This window comes from Perna viridis, chromosome 8 (genome assembly GCF_037379345.1).
Source record: "Perna viridis isolate PV_CMFRI_1.1 ecotype Kerala chromosome 8, ASM3737934v1, whole genome shotgun sequence".
Taxonomy (NCBI): Eukaryota; Metazoa; Mollusca; class Bivalvia; order Mytilida; family Mytilidae; genus Perna; species Perna viridis.
In genome coordinates, this window is record NC_142452.1 from 49,106,425 (window position 1) to 49,131,650 (window position 25,226).

At 34.1% G+C, this 25,226-nt stretch overlaps 1 protein-coding gene across 2 annotated transcripts in view; it reads left to right on the forward strand.

The window, feature by feature from the left end:
- The first annotated feature begins 22,890 nt into the window (after positions 1-22,890).
- Positions 22,891-25,226, forward strand: part of LOC148610829 (ras association domain-containing protein 9-like) — a 31,322-nt gene continuing 28,986 nt past the window's right edge. For both annotated transcript variants that reach the window (XM_088596241.1, XM_088596238.1), the window contains exon 1: positions 22,891-23,223. The gene's annotated coding sequence lies outside the window, so the exon portion shown is untranslated. The remainder of the gene's footprint in view (positions 23,224-25,226) is intronic.

Sequence of the window (25,226 nt, forward strand, 5' to 3'; positions counted from 1 at the left end):
TCATTATGTATCCTTTTGTACACTACATGTTAATCGAAGTACTTATATAAGTATTCATATGTGTAAATTGAGAACGAAGGATATTAAATGTAATCTTATTAATATACAATGTAGCATATACAAACCAGTCATTTCATTGTTAAGGATGGCTCTAAATGTCATATTTGTGAGCCCATGGCAATTTAATGCATTTACCACCTGTCTGCATGTGCCAAGTGCGCCTCGGTATCGTTTTATATGACGAGTTAAATATTAGATTATCCATTAATAAACTTTCAAAAACTTTGATATAACTTATCATCAACCGCATCACGTAATATCGCAAATAGAATAACATTTAAAGGGATTATTTTAGAAAAAAAAGTTTTTTTTTTTTAAATTTTACATTACATCTGCCGAAATGACATTTGTTCAAAATCAGATTAAGACTCGACTCACTAATAAAGGGATATTAGGTCTTTAGATCACACGCAAAGATAATGGTGTTGTTATATTGTCTTATTTGGTAATTTACGCTTGAAGTGCAAGTCTTTGTATGAATCAGGCAAATTTTGAAAAATCTGAAAAGTCAAAACCGAACCAATTGTACTTTTATTCATTCAAAATTGTCCCCCCCCCCCCGTCTTGGGTCTTCCGTGTCGAGTCCCTCGTCTTGGGTCTTTCGTCTCGATTCTCCTGTCTCGTCCCTGTCGTGGGTTCACTGTACTAAATGTAATATCCACAATCATTTGACCAATTGATAGTTCTTTAAATAGTATATAATGTTTAGAATTTATCATTTGCCTCTAATACGTCAATATGTAGTCCACTACAATGCAACCACATTGTGTGCCTATTGTAAAAAGACGAGACGGCGGATCCAGAGATTTACATATGGTGGCCTAAAGCCTCGGCTCCAAAATTTTCCTTTTGATAAAACTTTAACCTATATCACTTTACTTAACGTATTATATTTGCATTTGCCAAGTAATGAATTTGCTTGGTCATTTATTAAACTGTATTCTTCCTGAGTAATTTCTATATTTTTATTTAAAATATATATAACATTTGGGAAAAAATCTATCTTATAAAAAGGAACCGAGCCACCCACCCCTTTTGGATCTGCCAATGTAAACCTGGTCTTTTTGTCTAATTTTTATCATATTGTAGATCTACAAATAATCAAATAACACTGTTCTCCCACTGCCTAATTCTTACAAAGAACGACACTGAAACAAATAGACTATAAAAGAGAAGTTCTCCCACTGCCCAATTCTTACAAAGAACGACACTGAAACACATTCTGAAGTTTATCGCTCCGATCTTCACGGCGGTTTTTTTTATTAGATAATTAAAATATTTTACAAATGTAAAAAATTAAGGGTGATCAATAGTAGGTCACGCTTTAAAGGTTTTGTTAATTTGTGAGACAATCAAACCGACGACTTTATGTCAATGTGAAATTTTAGGTTTCTTAATTTCAACCCCCAAAAAGAAGAAATTTGAATTCCTTTAGTTAGATATACTGCATATAAGGAAGTTAAATCTCATAGTAAAAAAATGTAAATTTTTCATATACATGTAATAAGTGTTACCAAAATTACAGGAACATATTTCTTTATGAGCTGTGAAGAATTCCTTTGTATATTATTCAACTGTTCTTGTTCTGATATTTTCTTGAAAACTACTCAACTTTGTACGCCCCCTTCTATTTGGAAAAATATTACCTTTTGTATGATTTCTTTCTACTCCAAAATATGTCTGTGCTCGTTTCGCTTGGTCATTAATTCTTAATGTATTTAAACCCCCCTCCTACAAACAAAAAAGTTCCACCTACAGAGCATCAACAAATTTATTAAAAATTTATAGTTGAAATTTGAGTTTGTATCTTAGACTAGTTAAAAGTCCCTAAAGTAGGATTCAAAACCTCAACACGAACCAGAGATTTTGAAAAGGGGGTGCCAGAGTATAATTTATTTATTTCTGTCAACATTTTCAACGAAATAAACAAAATTTTCACGACCAACAAAAAGGGCTTCTAAGTCTGTAACCCTCTGGATCTGCCACTGGATCCACACAGAGGAAGGCTGCTGTGAACGGAGAATAGTTGAACATGAAAAAAAGTGTTTAACTGCCTAAATCAGATAGAATTAATATGTTATTTATGCTGGATGAACATTATGGCAGATAAAGAACTAGACCTGCCACAAGTAACTCTTTATAAAATTTATGTAATAACCTCCCTGATCACGCCTCTCCTGCAGTTTTTTTTTTTTTTTTTTTGCTACCAGAAGAGATACATTCAATGAACACACATAACATCTATTCTTAAAATCAAAGAGAGGCAATTGCAGTAAATTTAATGAAATACATTTTCGGTTTAGATGAGGAATGAGATATCTTTTTTTCTTAATGATACCCACATTTATACCTATTATCGAATGAAAATTTGATTATTTGGTTTATGACCAATGAAAACATTGAATTTAACTCCATTAGAAATTCCCTACTTGCGGAGCTCGGGATACAGCCATATTTTATTCTGTTTTCAGAGTTACCTCCCGTAAGAGCAGGTATAATTTCTTTCGAGGTCTTTCTAATTGATGTTCGGATTCGGGTGCAGAAAAAAGAGGTAACTCGAATGAAAATGAAATCCCCAGCAGACAAACACAACGGTGTTTCTAAAATTTACAGGGTGTTTCATTTTGTTGGTAGGTTACATAAGGACGATTTTCATTTGTATCCCGGGTAAAGAAAGTTCATGGCAGGGTCAGTAGAACGAGAAATTCTCTTTTGACTTTCGAGATTTTCTAAAGTATCGTCGATATTGGATGGAAAATCTTACGTGTTCCGAATAGACACCTGCTCCAAAGGGAGATAAATGTTGACAAAATGTTGGTCCGCAAGTCGGGAATAGGTACCAGTATCGTATTGCATATCCCTGAGCAGATGTACGTCAAAACATGGATGCTATAAAAATATAGTGCATTTTCTTTTTGCCTCTCTACAAACTAATATTTTGTCAAAAGATATGAACAATGACTTATAAAATAGAGCAAACATCACACTGTAAGATGAAGAACTTTTTTAAAAGAAAATCTAACATAATATCATAAAAATGTTCCACTGAAAAGGTTGGTTTGGTGAGTACAAAACGAAAGTGAAAGTAGGGAAAATGGCTATTTATAGTTCGAGACTACTTTTCTGTCCGATCTTCGTGGACTCACCCTATTTTCTTTGCGGGAAATTATTTTTTCACATGTCCTTAGAAATGCTACATAAGTGAAAGTTTTATTGAATCAATTTACATATTTTTTAAAAAATCCTAAAAATATGCACTTCACTATAGAAGTCTATGGGAAAATTAATACGATACTGAGACCAATAAGTGATCTTCATTCTATACACTAAAACATCTAGTCAGACTAGTAATGGTTCCTTCATTGGGAACAAACTCCTCTGGGAAAACTACCTATATCTTGGCATAGTACACTGACTCTCCGATCATTTAAATATCATTTTATCAGAAAGATTGTGGTCTGGTAAGGTGTTTGTGGGTGTGTGTGTGTGTGTGTGTGTGTGTGTGTGTGTGTGTTCTATTTTACTTAAAAGTTGATTGTATGTTGATATGAGCCCTCTAATTAGTGATCCATTAGATAATAAAACATCGAATTTTTATTCTGATCGAAAAGGGCGTTTAAAAATAAACATAATCCTAACCATTTTGTGCAATGTTAGTCAAAGGGGAGGTAACACTATTATTATTAAAGCGTACGTTGCTTCTTTTAGTGCTGCGGACGGCTAAGGATTTTTCGAACTTTAATGGGCCTAGAGGGTATACGGCTGTACATATGTCATATGTCAATGGAAAGATACATCAATGTAGTTTTTGAATATCATTCTTTTTAACTGAAAAGTGGTAAAGTTTTCTGCTATTTTGCATCAATTAGAGGAGGGGTCAAAGATCAATCGACCCCAACGCAAATTTCAAAACTTTTTCCGACAAAAGTTGACTATTTAATCACAGAACAAAAATGCCACTAAAACTGGTTGCATTTTAATGCATTTACATCGATTAAGAGATAATAAGACACCGTAGAATATTACAAGGTATATCTAAGTATTCTTTACTGAAAATACGAATAAAATAAACACGAAGTTCTCGATTCGATCTGCAACATAGACTTTGCAAAATGAGTTTGAAGTTGCAAATTTTCACATATTTAAACTATTAATTGTACTAGAATTGTATAACACGGTCGTTTCCGGGCAATTGGTCTAGTTTCAGGACTGTTTTATAAACAGACTCATTTAAAGTATCGAGTCTACCTTACGTTCTGATGAAAAAACTTAAGGTTTTGAGATTTTTTTTACATACAAATATCATACATATTTGTTTTTGTTGCATTTGTCTTTATATGCTTGGACTTCAAATAAAACCTCAAGATTTAACCATGAATCAGGGATTCTCAAACAAAAAATGATCAGCACTATTTACCTGATGGAAACACAAGCCCAATTATTCACAATGCTATTTCCGTACGAGGGGGGTCCACTAAAATCTAAAAATAGATCCGGGTGAAATTTCTCTAATCTAACGCAATGTTGCTAAAATACACCCATATAGCTTTTAAATTTTGAAATAAGAACCACCATGTCATGGCGTTTTTTTCTCCGTAAATTGAGTTTAAAAAGGGGATATACTTTTTCACATTAATTTTTCAGTAGCCACCCTAAGCCTTAAGTGCCCCATAAAATACACATATATGGGCTGTTAGCTTTCAAATTCGATACTTTTGGTTCCTTACTGTTCGTACAATTTTTCATGAAAATATCTTTTTTATTATCCACTATTAAATCATGAACGTTTCTGTATTTTCCGCTCGTCACGTAAAGATCTGGCTGAATACCGAGTAGACATAATTGAGCTTTTGTAACCTAATACGTCACGAACCGGTAATGGGGAATCCCGGGACAATAGATGTGATCACATCATACCATGAAGTCAAGAAGATGCGAAATGTCCATTGACGAAATAGGAGAAAACAATTACTGAAATTAAAAAATGTCATTTTTTACCAAAAACAAAAAATGAAAATAGGAAGCCTGAGTCGGAGGCCGAACCAAAATTGTTTCGACTATCAGATCAATTAGGCTACGGACACTACACTAGCCTTACTTCTGAATAACCTACATTGTGTATATAAGGTATGTTTGTATGTTTGGTGTTTTTAATAAAAAAGCTACATTTTCACACAAAAGCACATCATTGATAACCATCTTTTTTAGAATAATATATGTTCTTCTTTAATCCTAGAACGCGAAAATCCTTATGTTATAATGGTGATGAAGGTGCTAATTTCCGATTTCAAGTCACAGGTACTTAGGGTCGGGATCTTTTTTTGTTTGTTTTGTTTTGTTATTCTTTAAAATAAAAACGATTACAAGTACCTGTGCTTAAAATGTCCTATTTAGAGCAAGTATGACAAAGAGTAATCAAGGGAACCAAGATTATAGCGGTAATCAAAAGAATGCAATCCAGGGACAAAGACCAGACATGAAAAACAGACATACACAACCAAAAACATGAAGTAACTAAAATCATACATACAAAGTAACAAAAGTAAATGAGCAACTCCATCCTCCCAAGTTAGGGTTTTGAGTCCACCCTCGCTCCCTCAAACCCCTGACATCACTCATTCATATTTAGCTGGTATCGTCCATCGTTCTTGAAGTTTTAGCTATTGAACATGTTTCTGCTACATACTGATCTTTAACCCTGTTAAACCATCTGAGTAATGATTGGTACCTATACATGTTTAGTAAGTGTTTGTGAACGATACTTGGAGTCCTATCTTAAAGTTTTAATGTTATGCAATTCAAAAGGAATTTGACTATTAAAGAGATAATGCAGTGAAGTATTTAATTTTCTTTTTCTTTTGTAAATTCTAAACAAATTCAAATAAAAAATTTTTTGAGGACAATCGTTTTGTTCTGAGAGAAAATTAACTAGTACATTTTCCAGCATTGAAATATTCGCTACTTGTGTGGTACGACGGCCCACATGTGTGGTATAATATGTATTTACCAGACTTGAATTGTGAATAGACAGTGAATTAACTTGGACAAAAATAATTCTGTGCAGAAATCAGTTTGACACTGGCTTGCCTCTGAACAGTCTATGACAATCTATACTCGGCGTCACATAAATAACATACTGTTAAATTTGAATAAAAATATTTTCTACGACTTTATTGACACCTACCGTCGTTTAAATTGTCTTAAATGACTTGTTCATTCGTTTAGCCAAACGGCTTCTCCCTAAACATTGAATCGTTAAATTCCGGTCAGATTTTAATTCTCGGTGCCAATATTTACATTGTAAAAAGTCGGCCATGTTTACAGTGATCGGGTTGTTAGGAGATGTTGTTTACGTTTAAATGGTTTGTCCAAAAACCGAAGAACCCAGAATGCATTTCGGCGTTATTTCGGATATCTCGGATTTATTTTACGCGAACAACGTACAATACCGAGAAGTTGATCAAGCAGACGATTGTCACCGGAGTTCGACGGGAACTTACGAACTTCGTTTGTAAACAAATCGTCCCGTAGAAACCAACATGGCGGATATTAGTATGGGATTTTCCCGTAAGGATTTGTTACGCATGATTTAAGCTAATAAGCGACTTGTTTAGGGAGAAGCCGTTTGGCTAAACGAATGAGCAAGTCATTTAAGACAATTTAAACGACGGTAGGTGTCAATAAAGTCGTAGAAAATATTTTTATTCAAATTTTAACAGTATGTTATTTATGTGACGCCGAGTATAGTCCTCAGTGGCGACGTTACAACTTTTCAGTTCACTTTTGCTCTCTCACTTTTTTGCGGGATTGTTTTCAGTGTAAGTTTGCTGAGAACAATGGTTACAAAAAGTCATATTATATGTAGTTATACATGTAGAAATTAAGGACAACATCATGATTCATTTTAAGTACTATTCCATATAAAATTCAGGCACTGCCTATGGTAGGGGTGAAAACCCTACAAACAAATTATGTCTACACATGATATGATATTTTTACGTAACGATAGTCCTTTTACTATTCAGATCTGTATTTTTTAGGAAACCATACATGTCTCCCACTTAAATCAACCAAATCAAACAAAATAGAGAACAATAACTCGTGCCATTTTCATACACAATCTATGTAACTGCCAGAACTGAATGACAAACTATGACTAGTTATGTGATCAGTAAGTGTTTTTGAAGTAAACATGTATTGGATGGGTTTTATGCATGCATGAATAGATCTTTTGGAGACAGTCAATTCAAGACTATTATCTGAATATAATAGCATTAAAACCTATGATTTTTCAACACTGTATAATTCTATTCCCCATACTCAGTTAAAATCCCGACTTAAAACATTATACATAGTTGTTTTTCCAAAAAAAGATGGTACACCTAGATACAAATATATAGCTCTTGGTAGAGATTCCTCATACTTTGTAAGAAATAATTCCAAATCATCTTCCAATTAATTCCTTTAATTGACAACATATTTGTCCAGTGTGGTGGACGTGTTTTTCAACAAACGGTCGGCATTCTAATGGGAACAAATTGTGCTCCTTTACTTGCTGACCTATTCTTTCACTCTTATGAGGCTTACTTTATAGCTGATCTGATCAGAAAGAATATCGTTTGGCTAGATTCTTCATTCGCAGTTTCCGCTATATAGATGACGTATTATCTTTAAACAATCCTAATTTCGGGGATTTGATACATCGCATCTACCCAAAAGAACTTGAGATAAAGGATACTACAGACACTGTGAAGTCAGCCTCATATCTTGACCTACACTTAGAAATCGATGGTATAGGAAAACTATTGACCAAACTTTACGACAAACTTGATGACTTTTCATTCAGAATTGTCAACTTTCCTTTTATCTGTGGCAACATCCCTTCGACTCCTGCGTATGGAGTGTTCATATCACAACTCATACGTTATGCCAGTGCTTGCCGAAACTACGCAAACTTTTTGTATCGCGCTAGAACTCTAACAAATAGGCTTCTGGAACAGAGTTATGTTGCTACAAAATTGAAGTCATCACTACAGAAGTTTTATGGCCGTTATCATGAACTCGTGGATCGTTATGGTGTATCCATCAGCACCATGAAAACTGATTTATTCAACGGGTCATAGTTTTCCTTCCCTCGTTTGTCTACCCCGGACTTGACTTTTTATGAGCAACTCGGCGGGTGTTTCTAGAAAAGCAGAGGACGCTTACCCTACCAATGCACCTGGTCCATGCTCCCAGTTTTTAGTGGAGTCCGAGTTGCTCATTTACTTTTGTTACTTTGTATGTATGATTTTAGTTACTTTATGTTCTTTGTTGTGCATGTCTGTTTTCCATGTCTGGTCTTTGTCCCTGGATTACATTCTTTTGATTACCGCTATAACCTTGGTTCTCTTGATTACTCTTACCTCCTATATGATTTTTATCAAGACTGCTACTTACGACTACAGTTTCCCCAACCCTTATACAAATGTCTCCTTCCTATACCTTTGTTGCCTATCACTTGCTTTAAAAAAACAAATTACCTGTCACTTGAGTCCAAAAAGGGGGATATATTTACTAGGAAACTACAACATTGTTGTGGAGAAGTTTACTCATCAGTAAGTTTTCAATAAATTATTTGTAGGAAAAGTTTGAATGGTCCATTTCTGGTATAACATTAATAACTCGCAATTGAAACACAAGATGTTTGTATTCTACTAAGATGCCAGCGGATCTTTGGTCACTGCTCCTATTATTTATATATTTTTTTCATCTTTATTTATCATTTATTTATATCTGTTTTGTTTATTTCGGGGTTTTATTTAATTTTTAGTTTTATTTATTGTTGTTTTTTATGTTTTTATGGTTATATGTTGTTTGTTTTGTTTCTTTATTCTCTCTAGAAATCGTCGATTGGTCTTAAAGTCCGTAGAAATCATCGATTGGTCTTAAAGTTTCTAGAAATCATCGATTGTTCTTAAAGTCCGTAGAAATCATCGATTGGTCTTAAAGTTTCTAGAAATCATCGATTGGTCATAAAGTCCGTAGAAATCATCGATTGGTCTTAAAGTCCGTAGAAATCATCGATTGGTCTTAAAGTTTCTGGAAATCATCGATTGGTCTTAAAGTCCGTAGAAATCATCGATTGGTCTTAAAGTCCGTAGAAATCATCGATTGGTCTTAAAGTTTCTAGAAATCATCGATTGGTCTTAAAGTCCGTAGAAATCATCGATTTGTCTTAAAGTTTCTAGAAATATCATTGTTTTCACTACAGAAGTCCATTAGTGCCATATGTTGTTTATTTACAAGCCTTAATTGAAAACGACTACTTAAAAAAGTTATTTCTAGCACAGGCACTTGGGTCTAGGATTTTTTTCCAAAAAAATAAAAAATTCTTCGTTTTTAACCATTATTAGAAAGTTCTAACGACAATTTGGCAATTTTTGAGAAGTTTCTAGCTTTGTTTGTATGGTGTATATGAATATATATATATGAATATGAATTTCGGGGAGGGTCAAACATGCCAAAAAAAATGCCAAATTTTTACCCGAGAACTTGCTAATGATGGTTAAAATTGACGAATTTTAAATTTTTGCTGACTAATTAATACCAAGCACATGGACAAAAAGGTGTACTATGTAGTGAATAATTGTATGTAAATAAATGAATATGTATTTCAATGAAATATATAACATGGACTCTGACTTCATTAGTAGCAAAGCAGTTACAAGTCTAAGATATGTAAAAATGATAGGATAAAAAAAGCGAAGACACTGAGAGGACATGATAGAAAAAATCCAGGAAACTCAGAATCCAGGTCAGTGAAAAAAAGACTGGATCAGTAAAATAAAACTGTGTCAATACAAAACAACACTGGGTCAGTAAAATAAGACTGGGTCAATGCAAAACAAGACCGTGTCAGTAATAACAAAACCGTGTCAGTAATAACAAGACTGTGTCAGTAAGGACAAGACTGTGTCAGTAATGACAAGACTGGTTCTGTAATAACAAGGTTTGGTCAGTAAAAAAGATTGTGTCAGTAATTAATAAGTATTTTATTTCACCAATCATGAGTAACAAAACAATATTTAATGATCCAATTCACAGACACATGTATAAAGACCATTTAAAACACGCAATTAGAGTATTGTTTGTATTTTCAAGTACAATTTATCATTAAAATAATCATTTGTATGATAGTGTACTTTGTCAGATAGTCAGACCAGGAAAGCAGAGAAATTACGTATTGTTTTCCAACATAGGAGGAGCTTATAAGGTGATCATCCAGTTGACACTATTTGGTTGTTTATCTGCCAGAGGCACCAAGTGATAGCGATTTAGGAATTACAGTTGTTATTAATGCATTCATCCTGGTTTCTGATGAAGGGAAACAAAACTATTCAAAATTAAAATATAAACAAATACGCTATCGGCTTACAGTAATTCGACAAAAAGGACACATCTGGACATTACAATTTCTATTTATTTGGTTAACATACAGTGATTAATCTGTAAAAGTCACCAAGGGACGTGCAGCTAAGATAAAATTAAAGTCCTCGTGTCTAATGCAGAAGAACAGCTGTATATGATTAGCTTTAAGGATGATGCCAATATGTATGGTTTAACAGAACCACAAAGTAAAGTATATTCGAAAACAGAATATTAAATAATATGAAAAGAAATACTAAATAAATAAAATATATAAAATGCTAGTAAGATAAGTTGACAGCTGACATTCAGCTACATCGTGACCGGATAAACCTGCTCAAATCTCTTAATATCAACGTTTCCTCATATGTCATCAGCCATATGTTTGTCAACTTCATTTAAAAAGAAAGAAGTTGTAACATAATAGAGATATGATGTGATATATGTATTTGTTGTCTCTCTCTTGATCAAAGTGAGCACAATATGCAACCAAAAAGGGAATGGATTTCATCCTCAACTCCCCCTAAGTCACACCGCTATAGTCTGTAATGTTTCTTTTGAAATCTTTCCTCTATTCAAAATTACAAAACTCTGGTACATGTTTAGCAATTGTTGCAGTGAGCCATACCATGATGGTTTATCTTGATCATGGAATCATTTTAAGAGTTTAAATGCATCTTGTAACAATGAGAATGATTGATAGTTTTCTAATCTGAGCAAATTTGACAATGTCACAATGTAAGTTTAGAAAAGACAGCAAAATTAGTTGTCTTTCATGTACACTCAGTATAAATTAGCAAAATTTAATGTGTAGTTTTTCACAAAAACTATTCAATTAATACATGTCGAAGTTAATCGACCCATGTCTTTTGGTTGAGATGGAATTGAACGAGCCCCATAGTTCACTATCATACTGTGACAGTAATTACAAGACTGTATCAGTAATAACAAAACTGTATCAATATAAGCAAGACTGTGTCAGTAATTAAAAAAACTGTGTTAGTAAAAAAGAATGTGTCAGTAAAAACAAGTCTGTTTAAGTTGGAAAAAGACCGTGTCAGTAAAAACAAGACTGCATCAGTAAATACGAGACTGGGTCAGTAATAAGACTGTGTCAGCAACAAAAGGATCCCAGGAGCCTGAACGCTCACCTGGTTAAATTAAGACATAATATTTTGCCTTTCAAGAGCAATAACTCTAACAAGGATTCATCCCAAAACTTTGATCCCCACAAACTTTTGTTGGCCCTATCATAAGGATCATTTCAGCAACTGAAGGTTTCATTCTATCTATCATAGTTTTCAGGACATTGGCTGAAAACGGTAAAAAGGTTATTTTTCACCTTCCAAGGCAATAACTCTTACAAGGGATCAGACAACTTTGAACCCTTGGAGACTTTTGTGAGCCATATGATAACAATCATTTCAGCAATTGAAAGAATTTGGCTAAACCTAACGGTTTTTGGAGATATATGCAAAAAACTACTTTTACCTCTTGTCAGAATTTGGCTGAACCTAACGGTTTTGGAGATATATGTCTGACCCCTATATTATATTTTTAGTAATAGCGGCCATATTTTTCAACGGATAAAAAATCCCCGCATCAGTTTTATGCAGAATGCCCCAAGGAACATTTTGAAAGAAATGTTAAAAAAAGGGCAATAACTCCAACATGGTTAAACAGATTAACAAAAAAACCAACAGATAGATCTCATCATGCTGGACACTTTTACCTCGTCAGAATTTGACTAAACCGAACGGTTTTGGAGATATATGCAAAAAAAAACTACCTATGTTCTATTTTTAGTAACAGCAGCCATGTTTTTTGACGGATAAAAAATCCCCACGATAGTTCTATGAAGGATACCCCAAGAAACATTCATACCAAGTATAGTTCCATTTGGTCAAGTAGTATTAGAGGAGAAGAGTTTTGAAAAATTGTTAACGACGACAGACGACGACGGCAGTGATGGCAGTAGTTCACATGGCCTATGGCCAGGTGAGCCAATAACAATACCTTGGCGGTAAAAGTAAAGAAACAACAAAAGAAAAGATGTCTAAAACAAAAAAACAAAAACAAAACAAAAAACAAAAACAAAAAAATAGGTGTGCGAAAACAATTTAAAAATCTTTCAAAATTCGAGGTTCGATTTTAAATCCAGTAATTGATCTTGATTTCTGAAAACAAAACATATCCGTAACTTACGTTTTATTGCAAATGACTTTGCCAATATTTTCTTGCACCCACCAGTTTGAACTTAACTACAAAAATTATCTACATCAAAGGTTGAAACTGTTCCCCCATCAATCGGACGTATGATCGACGGGTTATTTCTCCTATTGTGTATCTCTTAAACAATTCTCTCGCTACGATATCCTTTTCAGAATCAGTTCCCTCATATTTGACTACATGCCAACGCATACTTTTCATGGAATCGTATGTATTTTCTTGTATCCTCAAAATTTGTTTTGAAAAATTTAACACCATTGTAGGTGCAGCGCAGTTATATTTGTTGTACTTCGAGTAAAAGGCAACAGGTCCGACGTCTGTGCGTCTCGAATAAGGTGGGGTTTTCGCCCACATGTACGGAGGAAATAGCGCATTTCTTGTAATGAATGTAGAGAGGATGTAGTCTGCAAACTTCTCTACATCTTCATCTTTAGGCATCTCTGGCACAAGATCCTCTGTAAAACAATCTTCTACTTCGTCCGAATCTAAAAATGCCAAACCAAAGAAATCATGCAGCCATTTGCTTTTTTCCGTCTTTTTATTTCTGTACTTTTTTGCCAGACCTAAATCCTGAAGTTTTTGCCACCATGCTTGTCCGAGGTGAAAACGGGTGCTCTTGATAACGATGAAAGGAAAGTGTTCCTTCATCGCTGTGTGTATCCTAATGTCGAAATCGAGATGAATGATGTTAAAATTTAGACTCAAATTGAAGGACTGGCAGCACCTATCTAAAAGGTAGGAAAGAATGCGGTAACAATCTTTCGATTTTAAGGGTAATAAACAGAACAGCAGCGGTACGTATTGTCCGTTTTTGAACCCATGAATAGTATACATCTGCTCATAAAATGACGGATAGCACTTAAAAGAATCATCAGCGAATATACCTTCAGCCTCTTCACACAGAAATTTTAAATTTGATTCACTTCCAAGAATTACTATTTCACTTTCTTTATCATTGACCAAGACAAAGCCTTCATCTTGAGTAGTAATCAAACCAACGTCTTCTAAAATAATTTGAAACTCTTTCCTGGTTTTAGGTTCAGCCTGAAACAACACTCGTTTTTGTCTAACTCTATACATGGATTGACGAACACACTGTATATCTTGTTTTAACATATAGTTGTGTTCGTCCATTTTGAATAATTCGTGCTCGATAATTTTTTCTGGTCGCACTGACATAAACTCTTCTGCTTGCCTTTTGCACGCTGTCCGCAATTTTTGGCGTTGTAGCAAATTTGGGTTCGTTTCGTGTAAATGCTCGAATATTCCACTTAACACAGCATTTGACATAGCGTCAGTGTAAATAGTAGCAGTGCAATGTTTAACAGCGCAGCGCCACCTAATTATACCATTCTTCTTTACAAACGCTTGTCGATATTTTTGATTATCTACAATTATCAGCGGTTTTCCTCTGTTCGAGTCTACTTTCGTGATGACCATATTTTTCACTCGCAAATCCATCCTTACTCGGATTGTTCAGTCCCTCCCCGTTAGATCTAATTTTTCCTTGTTTTTACGACCATTTCATCCTACTGCCAATATTGGTTGATTAGTATCATTTATCGCAGCATCTCTTAGGAAAAAAAGAACACTTATACTAGTAGCATAAAGGGACGAGTTAACCGATTAGACAAGTACATGTTCATATTGATAGCCCTAAGTATAGAGAGGTGCAGACAAGCTGATACCAATCACATGTGTGTAGGGAAAGGTTATGAGCGAATAAGTCTTCACGGTTTGTTGAAAACAAATGCAGCATATGGCGAATCTTGCGTCTTTCCTTCTGGTTTTTTTTCCTCCATGTAAATGAATTACTGAAGCATGGTTAAAGTTGAAATACTGATCCGAAAAAAAGACTAATCGATGGCTTCGACTCCTTTCTCCTATAGACTAGGTGTTTCAAGTTTGAAAGTGCATTATGCCAAACGGGTATATGTACGAACGATCTGCAGCGAATTGATGCAAATTTTAAGCAAGAATTATATCTGGCTGTAAATCTATCAAGTAACAAATATGCTATAATCATTGCCCTTTTTAAAAAAAGAATAAATAAAAAATTTGCTTCGAAATGACGGTAATTTTATTCTTTGTTTCACTAGACACTCGTGGTGATAAAAGTGTCATTTTATTTCGATACTAATTTAAAACGTATATTTTATATCAAAAGTTAAAGATAACATGTAAATTGTTTTCTATTAAAAACTAAAATACACGCACCTACATGTAACTTCTGGTCAAAAATATTAATAATTGTTCATTTAAATGCACTTACGTTGTCTCACAATTGAGAGATTATTCTAGAGTTCTCTCCCTTATCCCACGTGAAGTGCATTAATTGTAGAATTAAATATCACTCAAGTAACTCGTCCTTAAAGCCAATCAGCAAGCACTAACCCTTCCCTTAGGCCTGTCAGCAGGCATCAACCCTTCCCATAGGCCAGTCAGCAAGCACCAACCCTTCCCTTAGGTCAGTCAGCAAGCACCAATCCTTCTCTTATGCCAGTCAGCAAGCACTACCCTTTCTCTTGGGACAGTCAACAGGCACCAAACCCCTCTCTCTGTCTGTTGTTCCACGGAAGATGAAACCTACTATAGGCATTGTACATATTCTGGCAGGAGAGATCAACAATTACACGAATCAATCAATATGAGTCATGGCATTCGTTAGTATTCAAAGAAAATTAGAATTATTTTTTGTGTATTTGATTCGTTATGCATTTTATAACACGAGGTAGGTTTATGTTTGTTTTTTTTCGGCACCGACCATAATTATCCTGAGGGGGGACTGGTATTTGATATCGAATAATTTTGTGTGTGCAAACACAAGCACAAAGTTTACATATTTCAGCAGCAATCGAAATCAATGTATATTTTTAAATATGTCTTGTTGTGTAATGGGTGAAATATTGTATGATTCTTGCTTTATTTATAAATGCTACTTAATTATTCTTGGTTTCGTTCAACATGTCTTAGCTTTCCTTTTCTCTTTCGTCTACCTCGGACTTGACTTTTTATGAGCAACTCGGCGGGTGTTTCTAGAAAAGCAGAGGACGCTTACCCTACCGGTGCACCTGGTCCATGCTCCCAGTTTTTAGTGGAGTCCGAGTTGCTCATTTGCTTTTGTTACTTTGTATGTATGATTTTAGTTACTTTATGTTCTTTGTTGTGTATGTTTGTTTTCCATGTCTGGTCTTTGTCCCTGGATTGCATTCATTTGATTACCGCTATAACCTTGGTTTCCTTGATTACTCTTCATAAGATTTTGCCTCAGTGTTTCTTATCCGACATGACCGGTCTATTTGCTCCAATTTAAGACATCTTTTGATTTTAACACTTCCATATCCTCGAGTTATTGCCTTCAAAAGTTCAATTTTCTATTTATCTACAAAAAGTTCAAAGAATTTCGATAAACCTATCAATTCTTTTCAATAAGGCGTTATGGTCTCTATAAAGAGTGAGTTATTATTCGTTTTATTGGGAAGTGGTCAATATATTGTGAAATAAAAGGTGGAAATGTTTATCTTGAAGGAGTTTTACCAAGGTTTCAAATAATAGATTGATAGTTAGCATCTCTCCGCTCTTTGGTTTGAAAAAAAAATAAATAACGTCATTGGGGCAAAAACTTAAAATATTCATCAAATAATGATATGCCAAAAGTTAATGCACTCAGTGGTCCTTATATCCTATGTTTACAGTGTCGACGTCTCTATGTATCAGTTGTAAATCTTTGAAAGAATCTAAATTGACCGTTGACCTAAGACTCATGTATGGGAGGGGACTGGTCATTTACTTTTTTTTCGGGGATGAGAGAAATTTATAATTTGCTCCTTTTTTTCAATACCCATCCATGCAGATAGGGAAAAAATCAAGACCCCTTCTAGAATTTTTGAAACACGTTTTTTTCGAAACCCCCTCTTGTGGTACCTGTTATTTTCAAGACCCTCATCATTTCTAACACCCCTCACCCTTACCTTTATAAACGATCAGTCCATTACAAGTTGAAAGATCACATATTTGTTTTTGTAATATAGTTAAACATGTAAAATCGAATTTCTTTTCGTCTGAAGTATAATTGTTCCGTTTGGTTTACACAGGTTTCTTGTTTATCAAAGATTCTGTTAACATAGGTTTCACTCTAATTAACCGAATGTGCCATGTTATTTCTATTGAGGGGGGAAATCGATGAAACCAAGTAACATTTTCAGTCTTTTTCTGTGAAGGGGATAACTTTATTAATAATAACATCACACTTTTGTATCTTAAATATATTTTACATATAGTTAACATTTATTGCACCTAGTCTTTACACTTTTAGTATTTTTACATTTTTGACATGTACAATTAACTTTAATGAAGTATTCTATTTAGACTCATTACAGTGAAACATGTGTTAAAACTTCGAATTCTTCAATCTCAGACTATTAGTACTTAATTGTTTGAGATATGAATAAACCAAACCTCTGTTGAACCTAACTATATTTAGACAGATGTTGGAGGATGAACTATATTTAGACAGATGTTGGAGGATGAATGATTACGAAATGCACGAAGGTTACAGACAACGATTACATTTTAATGCCAAATGTATAATGGTTTACCAAGGTTAAAAACATTTCAAATAATACAAAATGACTTTAAAAGGTGTCTGGTTTAGACAGGATTTCGTTTAAATTCAGGGCTAGGTTTTGAAAGGTTTAACTGTACTTTCCACTTTAATGGGGATTTATTTGATAAAAATGAGTGCCAAATTATTACTTTCATATATTTTGATAAAAAAAAATCAAAAGTTAAACATCCAAGCTCCGCGGGTCATTTAAATCAAAGCTCCGGGGGTCATTAAACATCCATGCTCCGGGGGGAGTCGTTAAAATCCAAGCTCCGGGGGTCATTACACATCCAAGCTTCGGGGTCATTAAACATCCAAGGTCCTAGGTCATTAATTAAAATGTAGAACATCCAAGCTCCGGGGGTCCGGGGGTCATTAAAGATCTCAAAGTGAGAATTTCTTGAAATCCTTGATTTTTTTCCTCATAGTTGTACTTTAGTTTTGGACCACTTTGTGTGATATCTTGTATCATTACGTCTGACACCAATGCTGAATCAATTAACCGGCAATGTTAATGAGATTAAAAAAGTCCTCAAAATTTTCCCCTCACCCATCCTGGATCAATGTTTGCTACATCATCCAATTTGATGGTAAAATATTTTGTAAGATTGGCACTCTTCGTACAGTCCAAACCACATTAATCCAGGCGAAAGGTAACCCGTTACGAAATCTTGATTTTATTCCCCTCTTTAACTTCACGCTGATCTGTAGAGAGAAAAGCGTTCAAATCCTAAATTTTAATCACACGACGTAGCCATTAAATATATCCAATAAATCGATTGTCGCTAATCCGACTAAATTCTCTGACAAATAAAAACGGATTTTTGTGTCAGAATTTAACATAAATCAGTTTTTATAATAAAAAGTTGCGGTTTTCGCCCTTTCATTGATTCCCGAAATATTAAATATGCTGATTAGATAAGCTTCGAGATATTATAGGCGCATTTGACATGAACTCAAGTGTACTAGAAATTTTCAGCTGTTCTTGCGTGTATATTGATTGTCAAGTTGACATAAGAAAATTTAATCTTTCATGAACTCTTTTACATTCTTAAATTTGTGAAACTTCTTCTTTTTGTTTCTTTCTTTCTTTTCTTCTTTTTTTTTTGAATTGTTTGAATATATTTGATAGTCAATTACCCGGTTCGGTAAGTATGCCGTATATTACCTTAAAATGACACTGTCATTTCTTTATATCTGTATAAATCAGAAAAAAAGAATATCAATAGGCTTGAGATTCCGCCGCTGATTAGGTATAAATCGAGCAGTGGTAAATTTTTTATTCCTTCCACGACTGTTACTAGTACTAATTAAGGCTGTATTATTGGTGCTAAAAAATGTTTAAGAAGATATGTTCTAAATAAAGCCAGTACAGCTGAAAGATAAAACTCGGCGATAAGTTTGTAATCACTTGGGATAAAATTGCATTAACAAAGTTAGAGGATGAAAATATGGTACAATTAAATGTTTACAGGACATACATGTATTTGTAACTTGGTTGTGTTAATCATGATCAGGTCTGTGTAGAGTCTCAGATCCATAGCTGGCCTTAATAGGCGGAACAATTTGCATTTATTGATTAGTGTTGGTGAGAAAATTGTAAGATAAATGTTTCCCTTTCTTTTTATCTAACTTTTTTATTCATATTCATATTTATAATGTAAAATCACATTTTCGTTAGAAACAGTGGTCTAAACTCTTGATCAAATATTACGGTACATGACATTGATCTTGCTATTTATTTGAATGATTATTATCTTTTAGGCTTAGCACGTAAACAGCGAAAATACCATAGTTTTACGATTTATTAGAGAACCAAATGTTCGATCAATGGTCTTGAATCCTTTGAATGAGATTCGCAAACATCCTAGGAAAACACATTTTAATTGCTAACACACCGAGCAATTAAAGCAGGTCATATAGTACTGGTCAAGCAAACAGTACAATTTTATTTTATAATGGATGTTAATTGGTGTTGGTATAAATACTAGAACATTTTGACCCAATATTCAACTTGGAAAATATAAAGGTCAGTAAGTGAATAGTTACAGAATGTGACGACTCTATTCGCTACACTGCTCTATCGGATCAAATTGATACAGGGAAGATAATGTAAACTTATAGAAGGGTCTGAAAAATTCCAAACGATATTAGAACTGTCAAATTTGCGAAGCAAATGTTTGTTCCCTCCGCGGCTGGATTCGAACTCGTACCGCTGTGACATCTATGGCAACACCGCCTGCACAAAGTTCAGCGCCCCAGACCACTCGGCAATCTTCCTAGTTCAGATTTTGAAGCAATATTACTTGCAGTTCTTCGTTCACATAAAACACATTTTGTTTTCGTTTTTTTTTTCGGAAAGAAAGATGAAATGAAGGAAAATTACTGAAATGTGATGGTGCGCGCCCAATTCCTGAGTTATTTTTAAGTCCTAAGAAATGCACACGCCTGAATCAGCTTCGTTCATTTAATCGAATCATTCAGAAATGCACATTTTTTGCAAATTAGCATCACTAGCATAATTGTCGTTGAAAAATAATAAGAGTATTCGACCAGAGATAAAGTATTAGATAATGATCGCTTTTCATGAAGTAATTCTATTAAGGATTCTTGTGATACAATTAACAAATGATTTTCTGCCAGACTCCTGATAAAGATTTTATTTGGATCTATAGAAAATAAAAGTACAGTACAGAGTTGGCTTTAATTAGCTGAATTAATTTCATGTCAATTTTCCACAGAAATTGATAGGCTGTGCGTAATTAACGCTGCTACAAGTGCTGTTACTTTGTTTAGATAGATTGTACACGATAAAAACCAAATAAAGATGTATTTCATTGGAATATTGGACGGTTTATGCAGAGTTGCGTGGGAATATATGCATTCTAAACAATTCACAAGCGTACTATATCCAGTAAGAGAACTCTTAGGTGACTAAGCAGGGATGCATCTACAGTCGTATGAAAGTGGAGGTCCAGAAAAAAGGGGATTCAAATTTTCCAACAAAAAGGGAGCAAGAATCTTTCCGCTGGATCTGCCACTGTCTTTCTTTTCGCTGGATCTGCTACTGTTTTTCTTTCCGCTGGACCTGCCACTGTCTCTCTTTCCGTTGGATCTGCCACTGTCTTTCTTTCCGCTGGATCTGCCACTGTCTTTCTTTTCGCTGGATCTGCTACTGTTTTTCTTTCCGCTGGACCTGCCACTGTCTCTCTTTCCGTTGGATCTGCCACTGTCTTTCTTTCCATTGGATCTGCCACTGTCTTTCTTTCCGTTGGATCTGTCACTGTCTTTCTTTCCGCTGGATCTGCCACTGTCTTTCTTTCCGTTGGATCTGCCACGGTCTTTCTTGAATTTAGAAAACAAATAAAGAACAACATCCTGATGTATTTTATCATTTTATTCCGTGTGTGTATTGTTTGTTCCTGATGTGTTTTATTATTTTATCTCTGTGTGTATTATTAGTTACATAGTGATTTAGTGGCCGTGTACGGAATTTACCCTGGTCAGTATATTTCACATCCGGCGAGGCGCAGCCGAGCCAGGTATGGAATCTACTGACCAGGGTAAATTCCATACACGGCCACTCAATCACTATGTAACGAATTTATCCCATCGGTGATTTTGTTTTTGTTTATTGTTTTTTTTTAAGAAAAAAATAGTTTATACCCGATATTTAGATAGCAATAATTTTCTTTAGTGTTCCTGATGTGTGTTTCAATTTTTACCCTTGTGTTGCCTCTGTGGTAATTTTGTTTTGTATATCGTCTTCCGTAAGCGACGCAAAACGTTTGGTCGCCAATTTGGTTGTAGTAAACTAAAAAACGATAACTGATCGGGTATTGCTAAAATGGAGACTGTGTATCGGAAATACACCGTCTTCCTGTGATCAAAATACAGCGCTCCGATTAGTTGATTTCAACCGATAATTATCAGAGGTGGGGTAATGTTTGCTACTGATGTGTTTTATCATTTTATTCTCAGTGTGCATTGTTTGTTCCACATTACTTTTGTACGCTTTTCAGTTGAACATTGTTTCTATTTTTGTACCAACCCAGTGGCATGGATTATACATCGATATAATATCCAATTCTGATTCTGTGGTCGCCGAGTCCTTATACATGTACATGCATATTTTCTTTTTCTATACATATATTTGATATAGGAATTCCGAAGGCTGTAAATTTTATGGTCCATATTCTAGTAATTCTGTCAAGTTCAGATACATTTGACCCTGCTTTAAAGTGCCTCGCTATTTAAAACATCAAGTGTTCTCTAATGCGTGGGCAGATAGTTCTGGTTGATTTTGTTATATTATTGCCAAATGAGGATCAAATGATATTAAATTATCAAAATTTCGAACAGGAATTTATTTATTTAAATCAATAATAGGTCAAATGGAATTGTAACCTTCTCAATCAAATTGGTATCTAGTCGTTCAGTGGTCCGAATACAGTCTTTTGATATTAACCGTTCTCTTTAAACTACAGACATCCCATTCATACCAAAAATGACTCAATTAGCCAATTCTTATCCAAAAGTAGTGTGAAATTCAGAAATCAAATTTATATTAAGGATTAAAATTTTACGTTGTAGTAATGTGTATTTAAGATATACTTCAAAGGGATTAATATCTGTCCTCGAATGACCATTGAAATCAAGCATTTATGAATCAATTTTAGGGCGTTTTATTTGCTGAGCATGGTAATAAAGTGTTCATTCACGTCATTTTGGGGTTTTGGGCAAATATTTGGTCACTTGGAAACAGGAAAATAGATTTGAGAGCTGTTGACCAATATCTAAAGTTGTGCCAACTTCCGAAACTGACAGAGTCTACAAAACCTTATATTTGAGTTTTGTTTAAACAATTAGCATACCAGTTCTTCAAGGTGAAACTTTCACACAGATTTCTTATTTGTTTTTTATAGAAAAATCTATGATAATATTGAATCTTAAAAGAAAAGACACGCATGACTGGTTTTATATAAATATACATGTACAGAGTATACATCAGTTGTACCAAGACGTGTTCATGTACCAAGTCTGACCATTAAATAAGGCAATTTTGGCTGGGGTACTTTTTTTATGGATATTTTGGGTGTTTTTTTCTATTATAATGTGTAATATTTCATTTCATTCACAGAATATTTCCGAAATTCGTGAATTCATCAAGCCTAATAGTATCTTAAAGTAGATAAAGCAGACAAATATTTCAGCAGATTTGTTGGTTAGCATTAAATCGCTGCTAATCTGATAGTACTAAATAATAAACATTAAAATTAACGGTCATTAACGAGTCATCTGCTAAATATTATCACCTATCTCGGTATATAAACATATTTCAATGTAAATATCTCTATCATAAAGGGTGTCAAATTTAAATAAACAATTATTTATCATAACTAAACTTTTGAGAGGAAATTCGGACTAATCCTTTAATCCAATCTGCCATTTACTTGTCGTGTTACAGTTTCCCCAAGTCGAAATCCATCAAATTAATAAATCCGTCTTTAACAGCCTTTTTCAACATGTTTTATCACGAGGTGTCTATTTAAAATTAGTTCTAAATGTTTGTTTTAGGAATTAACCTCGCGATCAGCGATTACAAGAGGGCGGTGACTAATTTTAGATGAGCACACAGATTGTATTTGTTTGATAATGTTTAAAAGTCATACACGACCGTGCTTCCGCAAATACAACTTGAGACTGTCTGAAATCGACACGGTTTATATAAATCGACTTGGTTTGAAATCGACACGTGTGGAAAAGACATAATGAATATTTTATAAACTATTGGATCATATTTCGATCGAAATAAGGCCCATTCATTCCCGTACATAATTGATGAGAAGTTTCGTGTTTTGTGTTAGTTTTGTGAATATTATTGAAAGGATATAGGCGTATGGAAAAAGATAGTTCTGAAGGTACGTGGTGACTTTTATGTGAAATCGATTTTAAAATGTTTATTCAAACGTATGTTACGTAATATTTATCTAAATTTGATATTGTATGTACTGTCGGTTATCATAATTGTCTTGCTTGTGTAAACTTCCTTAAAATCTTTCCATGGTTCTAATTTGTTAAAAAATTCCTATTATTTTCTATCGCTAAAATATTCACAAACTGAAACAAATAAAATTCAACAACTGATTCACACTTTCATTCCACATCACCATTATAGCAACATATATAAGGCTACGTGAAAGCATTTTAGTGTAGCCGCCCGTGCGAGTCCCGACGTTAAAAACCCCCTGTCAGTCATTCAAGTATAGAAGGGGGACAGTGATGGTCAGTCGGAGGTAAAAAAAATGTGATATTACACATGTAATACTGTTCATGGGGGACAGTGATGGTCAGTCGGAGGTAAAAGAATGATATTACACATGTAATTCTGTTTATTGGGGACAGTCATGGTCAGTCGGAGGTAAATGTGATATTACACTTGTAATACTGTTCATTTGAACGTAGCTTACATGTACATTTTGTATTAGCCACTACTATTGATGAAATGTGTGTGCATAATCTAAGATGGATAAAAAAAAAATACTAAATCCGGTAAAAAAAAACACGAACTCCTCATATTCTATGATATCCAAAGTATTCATTCTACAACTTCACAACCCGCATTGCGTAAACAATTCCCATCACCATGAAAATCCTCATTCAATAATAGAATTGTGACCATTTTTTGCAGGTTACATGTACATCCCCCTTTTCCAAAATTACTTGAACTTAGAATTTGAAGGTGGTCAAAATAATTACATAACAGTAAAATACATGTGTAAGATAGTTAGATTCTTCTTAACATTTTATTTCCTTTCTTCAATGACTGACTTAACTCCAAAAAAATTCAGGAGATTCACAAGTAAGTAGATTTGGGAACATAAATCTGGGTTTTTACAGCCTATAAAACTTAAGCCATTAGATCTTCTATTGAGGTTTTACTTGAGATTTATCACTATTAGTTGAATCATAACGTCTTTATATCACGGATTGAATAAAGTAAATTCCAGTCCCGTCCTTCAGAACATTCTCTATTTATTTTATTATCATCGATCAAACACTTTTGTTAAAGATATGCAAATTTTCTCACTTTTCTTCAAATGGAGTCTTTATTACACAATAGTTGTATGGTGATACACAACTATAAGTTTTAGAATTTCTACCTATGATGGAACATGGTATGTGAGTTGAACTGTTTTGTTAGTTTAAAGTGTACGGTGTTTGTTCCCCCTTTTTCTGGTAAGTGGACTGTGTTTGGTCTCCTTTTTCTGGTAAGTGGACTGTGTTTGGTCCCCCTTTTTCTGGTAAGTGGACTGTGTTTGGTCCCCCTTTTTCTGGTAAGTGGACTGTCTTTGGTCCCCCTTTTCCGGTAAGTTGGTTTAGTAATGTTGAAATAAAACATGGTGCACTATTTTAGTATGGATTATTGATTTGCACAAGATGTTTGGGGCTATGGATCAGAGTAGCTGATTAAAGGGTCGGTTGATAACTCCAGGTACATATACAAATCTCACAGTGAATTTACCTTAATGTTCACAATTTAACATGGACTTAAAAGAATCGTCATCAAGTGAATTTAATGGGAGTCAAGCTTTCATTTGAATTTCATATGTAATCATTTGAAGTAAATTTCACATGAAAATTACATAAAAGTCATATTAAAATTATGTGAATTTCATGTGAAGTAGATAGACATGAATTTCAACTTGAACACTTAACTACATACTGTGCAGCTTAATTGTAACTACTCTCTACCATGAGTGAACAATATACGTGTACATGCAGATGTATTATATATATATATACATGTAGTAAAATGACACAATCTATATCATTTTTATCTCAAATGCGCAACAACCAAATGGAAAACTAAGACTTGTTATGTGATTAGTGACTGTTTCTGAATAAGAAATAAAAGTCAGTT